Source organism: Staurois parvus, unplaced genomic scaffold, assembly GCF_062004578.1.
Source record: "Staurois parvus isolate SC_StPar_1 unplaced genomic scaffold, SC_StPar_1.0 ptg000025l, whole genome shotgun sequence".
In the NCBI taxonomy this organism is placed as follows: Eukaryota; Metazoa; Chordata; class Amphibia; order Anura; family Ranidae; genus Staurois; species Staurois parvus.
The window spans coordinates 4137351-4151129 of NW_028317821.1; the positions used below are offsets into that span (position 1 = coordinate 4137351).

The 13779-nt window shown below is 44.4% G+C and overlaps 1 protein-coding gene across 2 annotated transcripts in view; it reads left to right on the forward strand.

Annotated features, from left to right (window-relative positions):
• The first annotated feature begins 7206 nt into the window (after positions 1-7206).
• Positions 7207-13779, forward strand: part of KIF20A (kinesin family member 20A) — a 34977-nt gene continuing 28404 nt past the window's right edge. For both annotated transcript variants that reach the window (XM_089693938.1, XM_089693946.1), the window contains exon 1: positions 7207-7303. The gene's annotated coding sequence lies outside the window, so the exon portion shown is untranslated. The remainder of the gene's footprint in view (positions 7304-13779) is intronic.

Genomic DNA, 13779 nt, shown 5'->3' on the forward strand with positions numbered 1-13779 from the left:
CACAAAAATGTACATATGGGTGGGAATGAACCCTTACATGTTTTTCTTTGATCTGATATTTGTTAGAAAAAGTTTTATGGTTGTAAATTAAAATTCTTTTTGAAAGTTTATTTGTTAAAATATTGTTAACCGAAACAAAGTTAATTGATTGCAACTAAATGGCTACTTTTTTTTTTCATCATGTAATAAACTGGTTCATATAAATAACATTGTGATTGCAGCCATAAATTCTTATGGCATTTCATCACAGATGTTTCAGAATTCAAAGCAGGCTGGGAAAGCCAGAATATCTAAACACAATTTCAATTCTGGGTAGGCCATGCACTGTAAAATGCTGGATGTATTCGCTCACAGTGTGTGCATTATGTAGTATTAAACCTCCCTCCCCTGTCACCTTTTTTCTCTTGGTGTCAGGAAAACTTGTCAGAAGTAAGGCTAGGTTCACACATATCCAGCTCTGTGAGCCACATTTTCTTGGGCAAGGCAACACATTCATTTAATGCAGGAAAAATGTTCCCGTGCCATTTTTAAACTGCAGCGGGTGGAAAATGCGATTTTTTGGCAGTCCCCACACCCTAAACCGTGCTGCTTCTTTAAATTACTGGGGGTACCATTAAGAATGAATGTCAGCTTAATGTGTCTTTAAATAGCAGGGCATTTTGGCTGCGGGTGGTTGCAGGTGCTGGAACAGCTGAGATTTCCTCATCCGCAACCACTTGCAATCATCTGAACCTAGCCTAACTCATGCAGATAGGGGAACAAGACAGCAGACAGAAATGACACAGTGCTTTACATTGTGTCAAGTTCAAGTAACATAGTTAGTCCAGTAGTACATATTTCAACCCAAAGAAAAAAAAATAGAATCCATAAATAATACATTTCTATATACAGAACCTTATACCTAGACCCAGAGGAAGGAAATAAGTCCTATAAAGCATGGTCCTATTTGCTCCAGTGGGGGAAAATTATTTCCTTCCTGATCCCCTAGCAGGCAATTGGATATTCCCTGGATCAAAAATATCTGATGTTACATAGCGTACATTCACATGGGACCCTTCAGTGGGTGGCCCTGTTGGCACTAATCTGCCTGACACTCTTTGAAAAATGTAAGGAGCTAGGTGAAGAATTGTCATCTGAACAGTGCCTGCATCCAATCAGATGCAAGCAACATTTTGGTATTCTGACAGATGGTGGCAGTAGCTGTCAAAACATAATAGCCACAGTGAGGGGTTCAATGTTTAGCATACATTGTAGATGGGGAATCTGTTATATTTTCTTTATGAACCCCCTGGCTGATCAAAAGAAATTTTCAGGTGTATGGCCAGCTTTACAATCTAAGGTTCCGATCTCACATATATACATACACACACATATACTAGGGTCAGTGTAGACAGCAACCAATTCACTTACCAGGTGTTAGAGAAAACCAGAGTACCTTTGGTGAATAAGAGGATTCAAGGAATATTTGTAAATCAGACAAGTAGGGTGATTCCTTACTTTTTTAGGGTACGTTGACATGCCCTCGCATGACCGTACATATATATATATATATATATATATATATATATATATATATATATATACAGTTGCAAGAAAAAGTATGTGAACCCCTTGGGATTACGTGGAGTTTTGCATGAATTGGGCATAAAATGTGCTCTGAACGTCATCTAAGTCACAACAATAGAAGAACACAGTCTGCTGAACATAATACTACACAAACATTAGATGTTTCCATGGTTTAATTGCACATAACATGTAAACATTCACAGTGCAGGGAGGAAAGAGTATGTGAGGCCCTAGCTTAATGACTTCTCCCAGAGCTAATTGGAGCCAGGAGTGAGCCAACCTTGACTCCAATCAGTGTGATGATATTGGATGTGTTGCTGACAGCTGTCCTGCCCTTAAAAAACACACACCTGTTTTGGGTTTACTGGTTTCAAGAAGCACTGTCTGATGTGAACCATGCCTCGCAGAAAAGAGCTCTCAGAAGACCTACGATCAAGAATTGTTGACTTGCATGAAGCTGGAAAGGGTTGCAAAAGTATCTCCAAAAGCCTTGATGTTCATGTGTCCACGGTAAGACAGACTGTCTACAAATGGAGAAAGTTTAGCACTGTTGCTACTCTCCCTAGGCGTGGTCATCCTGAAAAATGACTGCAAGAGCACAGCGCAGAATGCTGCATGAGGTAAAGAAGAATCCCAGAGTGTCAGCTAAAGACCTACAGAAACCTCTGGCACATGCTAACATTTTTGTTGACACATCTACAATAAGGAAAACATTAAACAAGAATGGAGTACATGGGAGGACACCACGGAGGAAGCCATTGCTGTCCAAAAAGAATATTGCATCACGTTTGAAGTTTGCAAAAGAGCACCTGGATGTTCCACAGCACTACTGGCAAAATATACTGTGGACAGATGAAACCAAGATTGAGTTGTTTGGGAAGAACATTCAACACTATGTGTGGAGAAAAAAAGGCACAGCACACCAACATCAAAACCTCATCCTCACTGTAAAACATGGCGGAGGGAGCATCATGGTTTGGGGCTGCTTTGCTGCCTCAGGGCCTGGATGGATTGTTGTCATTGATGGGAAAATGAATTCCAGAGTTTATCAAGACATTTTGCACGAAAACGTACGACCATCTGTCCGCCAACTGAAGCTCCGCAGAGGATGGGTGATGCAACAGGACAATGACCCAAAGCATATAAGTAATTCAACAAAACAATGGCTGCAACAGCACAGAATACGCCTTCTGGAGTGGCCCAGTCAGAGTCCTGACCTCAACCCGATTGAAATGCTGTGGCATGACCTTAAGAGAGCGATTCACACCAGACATCCCAAGAATATTGCTACACTGAAACAGTTTTGTGAAGAGGAGTGGTCCAAAATGACTCCAGAACGTTGTGCAGGTCTGATCTGCAACTACAGGAAAGGTTTGGTTGAGGTTATTGCTGTCAAAGGAGGGTCAACCAGTTATTAAGTCCAAAGGTTCACATACTTTTTCCTCCCTGCACTGTGAATGTTTACATGTTATGTGCAATTAAACCATGGCAACATCTAATGTTTGTGTAGTATTATGTTCAGCAGACTGTGTTCCTCTATTGTTGTGACTTAGATGACGTTCAGAGCACATTTTATGCCCAATTCATGCAAAACTCCACGTAATCCCAAGGGGTTCACATACTTTTTCTTGCAACTGTGTGTGTATATATATATATATATATATATATGTGTGTGAACGAGGCCTAAGTGGAAATTTAGGTGTGCGGCTTAATCACTTTTCAGAAGCGTTTGACAGGTGATGAAGCGATTCAACACCTCACTTTTTTGTTCAGAAAATATATTTCATTTATATATAAAATATATGAAAAACAAAAATACTTAATTGGGGTGCATTCTACCCTGTACTGCGAAGCTGCACAGAAATTCACTACATTACAACACAGTTTCAGTCTCACAATTATGTATAGGATGCTGAGAGAAGGTGGTGAGAAAACATTGGGTGAAAGCATTTTATTATCTGTTATCAATTAGCACTGTTCCCTCTATCTCCATGGACCACAAAACACCTCCTCCTGTTATGGAGAAAATTGGGAGATGTTAAGTAGTCCTAACACAGTCCCTGTCCAAGGGTGACTATGCTGTCAGTATGATGGTCACTGTAGGACAGTACTAGTGACAGAATTATTCAGTAAATAAAAAAGGCGAAAAAATAAATATTATTAGTTTCTAAAAGAAAAAAAGTAAATAAAAAAAAATAAAAATGAATTTCTACAAAAATAAATAAGTTCTAAAAAATAAGTTCACAAAAAATGAAGGGAGAAAATGTCAAAGATGAAATCTAAAGCCATTGAATGATGTATTAATGAATTAAGAGGGGCAGTAATTTGTGTATTTTATCTGCCTGGAGTTCTGACCAAGGTTGTCACCTTCCATCTATCAAAATAAGGGACAGGGGGTGGGCTGAACTATATTTAGGGCTCATTCACATCAGCAGCATGCTAAAATGTGCCATCCTATCATGCAGAGAGGTATCCATCATGTATGGGCGGTTCTTCGCCTTGGTGCATGCCAAAGTACTGTTTACCTTTTTTTAACTTTATATAAATGTCACAAGTGACGTCTCATTCCCTCCTATGTGACCAGTTACTGTTGGTGACATGAGTTGGGGTGTTTTCTATTTTCCCCAGTGGTGAATTTGCGCTGAACTGTACAGATTAAAGTGATTCTAAAGGAAGTTAATGAAAAATAAACATGTATACTTACGTGCTCTGTGCAAGAAACAAAGAAAAACTCCCCACTGGGCTACAAAGGCACCAATACATGAATTAAAAATGTTCACATCGATCTTTATTTTGTATCACATTAAAAAAAGCATGAAAATGCTGTTGTATTACGTCACCATCATATCATATTGATAGAGTACAGAGTTTAACATGGTTTTGCACAGAGCAGCCCCAATCCTCCTCTTTTTGGGTCCTCCACCTCCCTGCCGAGTGCCCCCAGTAGCAAGCCTCTTGCTATGGGGGAACACGAGCAGGCTCACTCCCAAGCCGTGCTCTGTGTGTCCTTTCACACAGAGCATGGCTTGGTCCTGCCCTCCTCTCTCTCCCTATTGGCTCTCTGGCTGTGATTGACAGCAGCAGAAACCAATGGCTCCTGCTGCTGTGTGAGCCAATGAGAAGAGGGACCCAGGAGAGCTGCTATCATGCACATTGCTGGATCGAGATGGGGCTCAAGTAAATATTAGGGGGGCTGTGGAGCTGCATCCAGAAAGTTTTTTTACCTTAAAGGATTCACCTCAGAGAACATGTTACATATTGCACGCTTTTTTGGGTGGAACATGTAACATGTTCCAGCTCTTGCAGCCGCTCGGCGATCCACTGCCTCTGTGTGACAGCATTGTCATGTTGGAAAAGTGCACGACGACCAAGGGCACGGAGTGATGGCAGTATCTTCTCTTTCAATATAGAGCAGTACATCTGTGAATTCATGATTCCATCAATGCAGCTCCCCGACACCAGCAGCACTCATGCAGCCCCCACAGAAGAACACTGCCACCACCATGTTTCACTGTAGGCACCATTCATTTTTCTTTGTACTCTTCAGCTTTGTGATGCCATACAGTTTTGAAGCCATCAGTTCCAAAAACATTTATCTTGATCTCATCACTCCAGAGTACAGAGTCCCAGTAGTCTTCTTCTTTTTCAGCATGGGCCCTGGTAAATTCTCAGCGGGCTGTTTTGTGCATGGGCTTTAGGAGAGGCTTGTGGATGACACCCATGCATGCCATTCCTTTGCAGTGTATGCTGTGTTGTGTCACGGGAAACAATCACTCCAGTTTGGCTTTCTACCTCTTTAGCTAACTGCAGTGAATGTGCATGGCCATTTTCTTCAACCCTTCTCATCAGAAAATGCTCCTGTCGACGTGTTAACTTCTGTGGATGGCCTGGACGTCTCTGTGAGATGGTTACAGTTCCATCTTTGTTAAATTTTTGTATCGCTTTTGCTGCAGTATTCTGACTGATAAGTAAAGCTTATGGAATATTCTTACTGATAAGTAAAGCTTTGGAATCGTAACCCGCACAGGAACCACAAGTACAGTGTGGTTCCCAGTGCCGGTGTGAATTCTAGTGCAGGCGGTGTGCCATTAGGATTAGTGGCAGCCGTCTGCATCCCCTGCGTTTTGCTGTGCAGGTAGTTACAGATGCAGGAACAAGTGCGGTTCCCGCTGCGGCAATCACTTGCACAGGTGTAAACTTAGCCTAATGGAAGACACTGCACATGGTATGAATGGAGGAAAGGGGGAGAGCAAGGGGGGGATTGATTGGAGCGAGGGAGGTCACCCACAAGAAGATGAGTGGGCCGTAGGTTCGCCACCTCATCAATTAAAATCGAACACATATTAATTACACAGGTTCTGGGGCTAATGTAATGCAGATAAGTGAGTTTAATGTCCACAGTAACCCTTTGCCTACCGGGCACTTTTACCCCCTTCCTGCCCAGGCCAATTTTCATCTTTCAGTGCTGTTGCACTTTGAATGACAATCGTGCGGTTATACAACACTGTATCCATATGAAATTTTTATCTTTTTTTTTTTACACAAATAGAGCTTTCTTTTGATGGTATTTAATCACCACTGGGTGTTTTATTGTTCTGCTAAACAAATGAAAACATTTTGAAAAAAAAATATTTTTCTTTGTTTCTATTGTAAAATTTTGCATACAGGTAATTTTTCTCCTTCAATGATGAGGCTGCACTGACTGGGCACCAATAGGCTGAACGATGAGGTGGCACTGGTGGGCATTGATGAGGGAGCACTGATGGTGGCAATGATGGACATTGATAGGAGGCACTGATAGCACTGAAGGGAAATTACTGGCAGCACTGTTGGAAACTGATGGGCGCCACTGCTGGGCAGTACTGTTGGGCATTGATGGGCAGCACTGATAATCAGTGCCCTTATCAGTGCAGAAGTCTGCTTTGACAGTCGCCGGTACTGGCAGTACTTTCCTCACACTGTGACAACTTGAGGAAAGTACTTATGATAACTGGCAAGTGTATTCACATAGAGGTCAGCTGTGATTGGACACAGCTGATCATGTGGTAAAAGGCCACTGCGATTGGCCTTTCACCATGTCCAAAAAGCACAGTGATGACAGACAGCGCCAGGTATGGGCTGATGGGAGAGGGCGCGTTCTGGGAGGACGTCATGATGCCCTCCTCGTACTAGATGACAGTTCTGTAGCCGTCATTTGGCTATAGGGTGGCAGTAAAGTGGTTAATCGGACACAGAACCTGTGTAATTAAAAAGTTCAGGTTTAGGGATGAGGTGTCAACCCTAGCAGGGAGCATAATTCTAGGGGTGTCATGCTTTCTGGGCTTTGGGATCTGAGAAATGACTAGTCAGAGATGGGAAGATCAGTAAAAGTCTGATTAGTATGGGGGAAGAGGAGTACACTACACTATGCATACAACATACATGGAGGTGCAGCAGCTGCCTACAGACTAAAACTTTTCTTACGTTGTGACTACCGACATTTTCCACCAATCCTCTACACACTTGACCTTATCTACAACAAGGCTCTAGCGGCGCTGACGTCGGGTGTGTGTCATGTGACCGATTCGCCCCAGTTTTTTCTATTGGACTGTTCAGAGTCGCTGGCTTTCTGATTGGCTGTCTTTGCAAAGTTCGCCGTGAATGGCTAGAGAGCTTAGTGCCTGGTTTGAATGCAGCAGTTAGTAACAGGCGGGTAGTGAGGAGAGCGGAGGTAGCCGTGTACTGTTCCGGGGACTGGGTGAGTGACTGCATGCTGAGCTCATCACACAACCTCGTGTAGATTATTGTACAGTATGTCGGTGACCGATATCCTGCCTCATACAATCTAGTAGTAGTTATACCGCGGAGGGTCATCTCCTACACCTTCCATGGTTAGGTCTCTCCATGTGTTCTCATCTGCTTCCATGTTAACGGCGTGCTTACATGTCCTACATGTAAAAATGTGCCTTGTTTGCTAGAAAATTGTCTCTGTGCGTGCCTCTCTGCTTCTCTGTCTCTGCGCGTGTCACTGTCTCTCTCTCTGTCCCTGCACGGGTCTCTGTGTCTCCCTGTCCCTGCACGGGTCTCTGTGTGTCTCCCTGTCCCTGCACGGGTCTCTGTGTGTCTCCCTGTCCCTGCACGGGTCTCTGTGTGTCTCCCTGTCCCTGCACGGGTCTGTGTGTCTCCCTGTCCCTGCACGGGTCTCTGTGTGTCTCCCTGTCCCTGCACGGGTCTCTGTGTGTCTCCCTGTCCCTGCACGGGTCTCTGTGTGTCTCCCTGTCCCTGCACGGGTCTCTGTGTGTCTCCCTGTCCCTGCACGGGTCTCTGTGTGTCTCCCTGTCCCTGCACGGGTCTCTGTGTGTCTCCCTGTCCCTGCACGGGTCTCTGTGTGTCTCCCTGTCCCTGCACGGGTCTCTGTGTGTCTCCCTGTCCCTGCACGGGTCTCTGTGTGTCTCCCTGTCCCTGCACGGGTCTCTGTGTGTCTCCCTGTCCCTGCATGGGTCTCTGTGTCTCTCCATGTTCTGGCTGATACACAGACCCAGCAAGACTTCTACCAATATAAATCTGCCCTTCAAAAATACAATTCTTGTCTCCACACTGCCAAACAGTTCTATTTTAACACTCTCTCACGCAATCCCCATCAGCTCTTTTCTACCTTTTAACTCTCTACTTCATCCTTCTTTACCCCCACCCACTAACTCACTCACTGCCCAGGAGATCGCTAATCCTTTCAAAAATAAGATTGTGCAGGTGAATTGTATCAATCTATACTTCCCTTGTTTAACCCAGCTACTATAGAGGAGGTTGGTAAACTTTTTTTTTTTCTCTCTCTCTCTAAAGTTCACCTAACCACCTGCCCCCCCGGACACTGTTCCCTCGCAAATACTATGGTCACCCTCTGGCTCTATCCTTCATTCTTTAACTCATATCTTCAATCTCCCTTTCTACTGGCATCTTCTCCAACTCTCTAAAACATGCACTAGTCACCCCCATACTTAAAAAGGCCTCACTGGACCCTACGTATCTTAGCAACCCAAGATCCATCTCCTTACTCCCTTTTGCCTCCAAACTCCTACCGAACTAGTCTAGTCTACAACTGGCTGAGCTGCCACCTTATTGAGAATAACCTTCTCGATCCCCTTTAGTCTGGATTTCGTCCAGAACACTCCACAGAAATCGCTCTCCTAAAACTCACAAATGACTTACCACAAAAACCAATGGTTGCTATTCTGTACTCTTGGACGTCTCCGCTGCCTTTGACACAGTTGACCACCCCCTCCTGAAAAAAACTCTATTTACTTGGTCTGCATGACTGTACTCTCCGTTTGGTTCGAATCTTACCTATCTCACCGCACCTTCAGTGTCACTTACAACTCTACTTCCTCCTCTCCTACTCCTCTTACTGCCAGGGTCCCCCAAGGTTCTGTCCTTTGGAGCTCTCCTATTCTCGATCTACACTTCTTTGGGACAGCTGATGGCTTCCCATGGTTCCCAATATTTCTATGCTAATGACACACAAATCTATCTCTCTGCTCCTCAGCTCACCCCATGAGTTTCCTCACGTATCACTGATTTACTAATTCATATCAGACTGGATGTCACACCACTTCCTAAAACTCAATCTATCCAAAACTGAGCTTGCAATATTTCCTCATCCATGTGCCTCTTCCCCTGATTTCTCGGTGAGGATCAATAGCGCCACTATCAACCCATCCCTGCATGCCAGAGTGCTAGGTGTAACCCTGGATTCTCAACTATCCTTTCAGGCCCACATCCAAATCATGCCGCCTCTACCTCTGTAACATCTCCAGAATATGCCCCTTTTTAACCAATGATACCACAAAGCTCCTAATTCACTCCCTAGTTATCTCTTGCCTTGACTACTGCAACTCCCTCCTCATTGGCTTACCTTTTCATAGGCTATCACCCTCCAGTCCATCACTGGATACTGCTGCCAGTCTCATCCACCTTACCAACCTTTCAGTGTCTGCTACCCCTCTCTGTCAATCCCTCCATTTGTCCAAGGAATAAAATTCAAAATACAAACAACAACTTACAAAGCCATGCACAACTCTGCCCCCAGCTACATCACAAACCTGGTCTCAAAATATCAACCATACCGCTCTCTTCCATCCTCCTAAGACCTTCTGCTCTCTAGTTCCCATGTCACCTCCAGGACTTCTTCCGAGTTTCTCCCAACCTATGGGACTCATTACCCCAATATGTCCAGCTATCTCCTAATCTATCCATCTTTAGACGATCCCTGAAAACCTTTCTCTTTAAGAAAGCCTATCCTTCTATCTAGTAAACTGCCATTTATTTCCTCCATCAGCTCATCCCCCCCACAGTTATTACCTTTTTGTATCACTCAACCCTCCCTCCTAGATTGTAAGCTCTAACAAAATGAAGGTAGAAATTACAGTTATAATACAATTTTGTAAAAGGGCTGCACAAACTGTTGGCACTATATAAACCCTGTAAAATAATAATAAAAATACAGGGAGCTCTGGACCATCCTGATAACTATCCTGTCTTTTCTGACAGATTTGTTCATTCTATTGACTCCTTAGCTTACCCGATCTATGTCCGGCTGCCTTAGCCCCATGGCCCTGGAGGTCGCAACATGGCTGGTCCATGTATACTGCCTCCGCCATCTTGCCTTCTCGGGAGGCAGCCTCTCTATCCACTGGTGGAACGGTGGCGAGGATGGAGAATGGTGCTGGCAGCAGGTGAGGATCGCACCTCCTCACAGCCACTTACTCCTGCACCACCGATTTTTGGTACCAAGGAGAGGGGGAATTCCTTGGCGGACATTACTAAGCCCATACTGGACATCATAGCTGGCTGTAAGGCTGCGCTCATGCTCAAGATTGATCACTTGGCAGCTGAATGTACCATGATCTGCCAAGATCTTGATAAGATCAGGGGACGGCTTTCAGAAGCGGAGGACAGGCTTTCCGGGGTGGAGGATTCCACGGGCTCGCACTCCACTCAGTTGGCAAACTTACAAACCCAGGTATCCACTCTTGTGACTAAGTTAGAGGATGCTGAAAATAGGCAACACCGCAACAATGTGTGTATAGTAGGCCTACCTGAGAAAGCAGAGGGCAACCAGCTGGCTGTATTTGCGTAGCAACTCTTCAAAGATCTCTTGCAACTGGCTGTCAACTCGCCTGCATATGTGGTGAAGAGGGCTCATTAGGTCCCTATGGGTGACCTGCCTCTGGGAGCCCCTCTGGGGCCTTTCTTGGTCCGCTTCTTGAATTTCCGTGATGGGGACCGGATCTTGGCTGAGGCCCGTACATGGCCTGACCTGTTTTATTCTAGCAGGCTCTGAATTCAACACCAAGGTACTGTACGGATGCTCTACACTGCTGGGCTTGGCAGTGGCCTTCCTGTCACAGACTAGCCCTGTTCTGCGCTTTGTGGGCCGGCTGTATGTCCCCTTTTTTTTTGTTTATTTTTGCCTGTGGACTCCTGCATGCCTGTGGCTGCTGTCTACATCCTTACATGCTTACTACGCTTTCGTCAAGATCCTGAGAGTCATCAGATGGCAGGCGATGGATAGATAGATATTGTTGATAGACTATTTTCTTCATATGGGCTCACTGTTTATCCTGAATCCGGAGTCCCTTAAAGTGTACCCTTTTTTTTTTTTTTTTTTCTTCGGACTAGTTGAATCCTAGGACATTGGGACTTGTTCAGCGTACAAGCTGAATACTAGATTTTCTATAGTTGTTTAGTTAGGTATTACAGCAGGGTATGTTCTCATTGCAGTTTTCTAGGCGCTCCCTCCATGCCCTCTATTTCTTGATTGGGCATGACCCTGTCTTCCTCCCCGTGGAAGACGGTGCTGCAATATAGCTGCTCATGGCATCCAGTACTATTGAATTGGTTATTTTTGTCTGCAAAATGGCTAAACTACTTGAATTATTGTCATGGAATACTAGGGGCCTGAATGATAAGATCAAGCGGACCATAGTTTTCCAATATTTAAAGATGGTTCGCCCCCAGATCATGCTTTTGCGAGAGACTCACCTGGATGGCAGCAAGATGCTGGCTTTGCCAAAGCCATGGATACTGTGTGGTTTTTCATACCTCCTATTCCTCCTATGCTAGGGGTGTGTCCATCCTTGTAAGTAAGTCGGTTCCTTGCACCATCCATCGAGTGATCTCTGATACTGGCAGGCACTATTTGGTTCTAGTCATGGAATATTTCAAACTGAATTGGTCATTGTATGTGTTTATGTACCTCCTCTGTTTCAGTCACAGTATATGTTTGTAGTGTTGGCACCCTTCTTGCATCTCCCTCTACTCATGGCTAGTGCACTGTAATGCCATCTTGGATGGGCAATTGGATACCATTAACCCGCTTCGCACCTCCTCGGCGGAGCTGTGTGCTTGGGCTTCTGCAGTGCATGTTACGGAAGTGTGGTGTTGGAAAAACCCTGCCTTGTAGAGTTTTTAATGTTTGTCTGCTACTCCATAAAACCGCATCTAGGATTAACCTAGCTTTTTCCAATACCCCATTTCTAAAGTTAGTGCAGTCGGCTTCATATTTAGCTGCCAGTCTTTCGGACCGTGACACATTGCTTCTGTCCCTGTCCTTGGCTACTCTGGTTGGGGGAGGTGCGTGGAGGCTGTCACCAGGCTGCCTTAAGACAGACCAGGTAGTTCAGCAAGTTGAAACTCCTATGACCTCCTTTTGGGACATTAACCCCTCCTCTGCAGAGGAGCTGGTGGTCTGGGATGCAGTTAAGGCTGTTAGGAGGAGCATTTATTTTGGCTAATAAAACCACTAGAATGGAGTATAACTCCAGCTATGAGGCTCTACAGAAGGAGGAGTGGAGGTGTGAGGCATATGCTGCTTTTGTCTACTGATTCTACTTATGCAGATCTGATGGGAGCCAAATGCAAGCTCTGTTTGCATGCTGCTGACTTAGCCCACACATTACTCTGCCATAAGGCCGAATCTTTTTTTGAGAAGGGTGATAATAACGGTAAACTGTTAGCTATGCTGGTTGCTGATCAGAGAACTCAGGTCAATATCCCTTGTATCATATCTCCGAAAGGGAAATTTGGTCAGGGATCCCAGTGAAATTATGGCTACTTTTATTGAATATTACTCTGTTCTGTACGCTCCGATTCCATCTTATGGATACCACTTGGAGTCTTTCCTATCCAGTCCTCCTTCTGCCTTTGATGAAAGGGAATGGCTGGAACATGTGGTTCTCCTTCCTAAACCAGGTAAGGACTCCACGCGGTGTTCCTCTTACCGGCCAATTGCTCTGCTTAAAAGCTGATAAAATCCTAACTACCATCTTGGCCACTAGATTATTCGTTTGTTTTGTCTGTCATCTCTGCCCTCTGTTAATATTGATTAAACAGGATTTATGCCATGGAAGGCAACAGATACTGGTCCCTGCAGACTTTTTACACATTTGCAGGTTTCTAATGTCCAGACTGGTACCAGGGTGGTGCTGTCACTGGACATTGCTAAAGTGTTTGATTTGGTTGACTGGGGGTATGTGAGTTTAGTTTTGACCAGGATGGGTTTTGGCCCCAAGTATTGTAAGTGAATCTCCCTTCTTTATAGTAATCCCAAGATGGCTCTTAGGATAGGAACTTCTATTTCTTCCTTTTTTTGCTGTAGGGAGACTAGGCAGGGATTCCCCCTCTCCCCTTCTTATTTCAATGATAAAACCACTGGCTGTGGCATTGAGGGCCTCTCCTGAAGTGGGGGCATTGGAGGTAGGATGCATAAAATAATGTGGGCCCTTTTTGCGGATAACTGTTTGGTTTTTCTACAAGACCCAGGGCCTTTGCTTCAAGTGGTCCTCCATATCTTGGATGAATTTGCTACATACTCAGGCCTTCAGGTGAAGTGGAGCAAATCCATCATTCTGCTCCTAGATCCCAGGACTAGAGCTGCAGTGGATAGTTCCCTGCCACTTCAGTGGCAAGTTTTGTACAGACCTGCTCTTGATTATGTTGTGTATTCCTTTTTGTATTTGATGTTGTTGTTTTTTTGTTTTGTACTTGGTTTGCTGAGGTATGTGGGGTTGTTTGTCTACCGTTTTTTATTTTTTATAGCTGTTTTAAGTGGGTTTTTTTTTTTTTTTTTCGTTTTTTTACTCTTGAAAATAAGAAGAAATTTACAAAAAAAAGATGATTGTTCCAAAACTGGTCTATCTCTGAAACACTGCAGATTATGGTGCCACATGCTGACCTAAA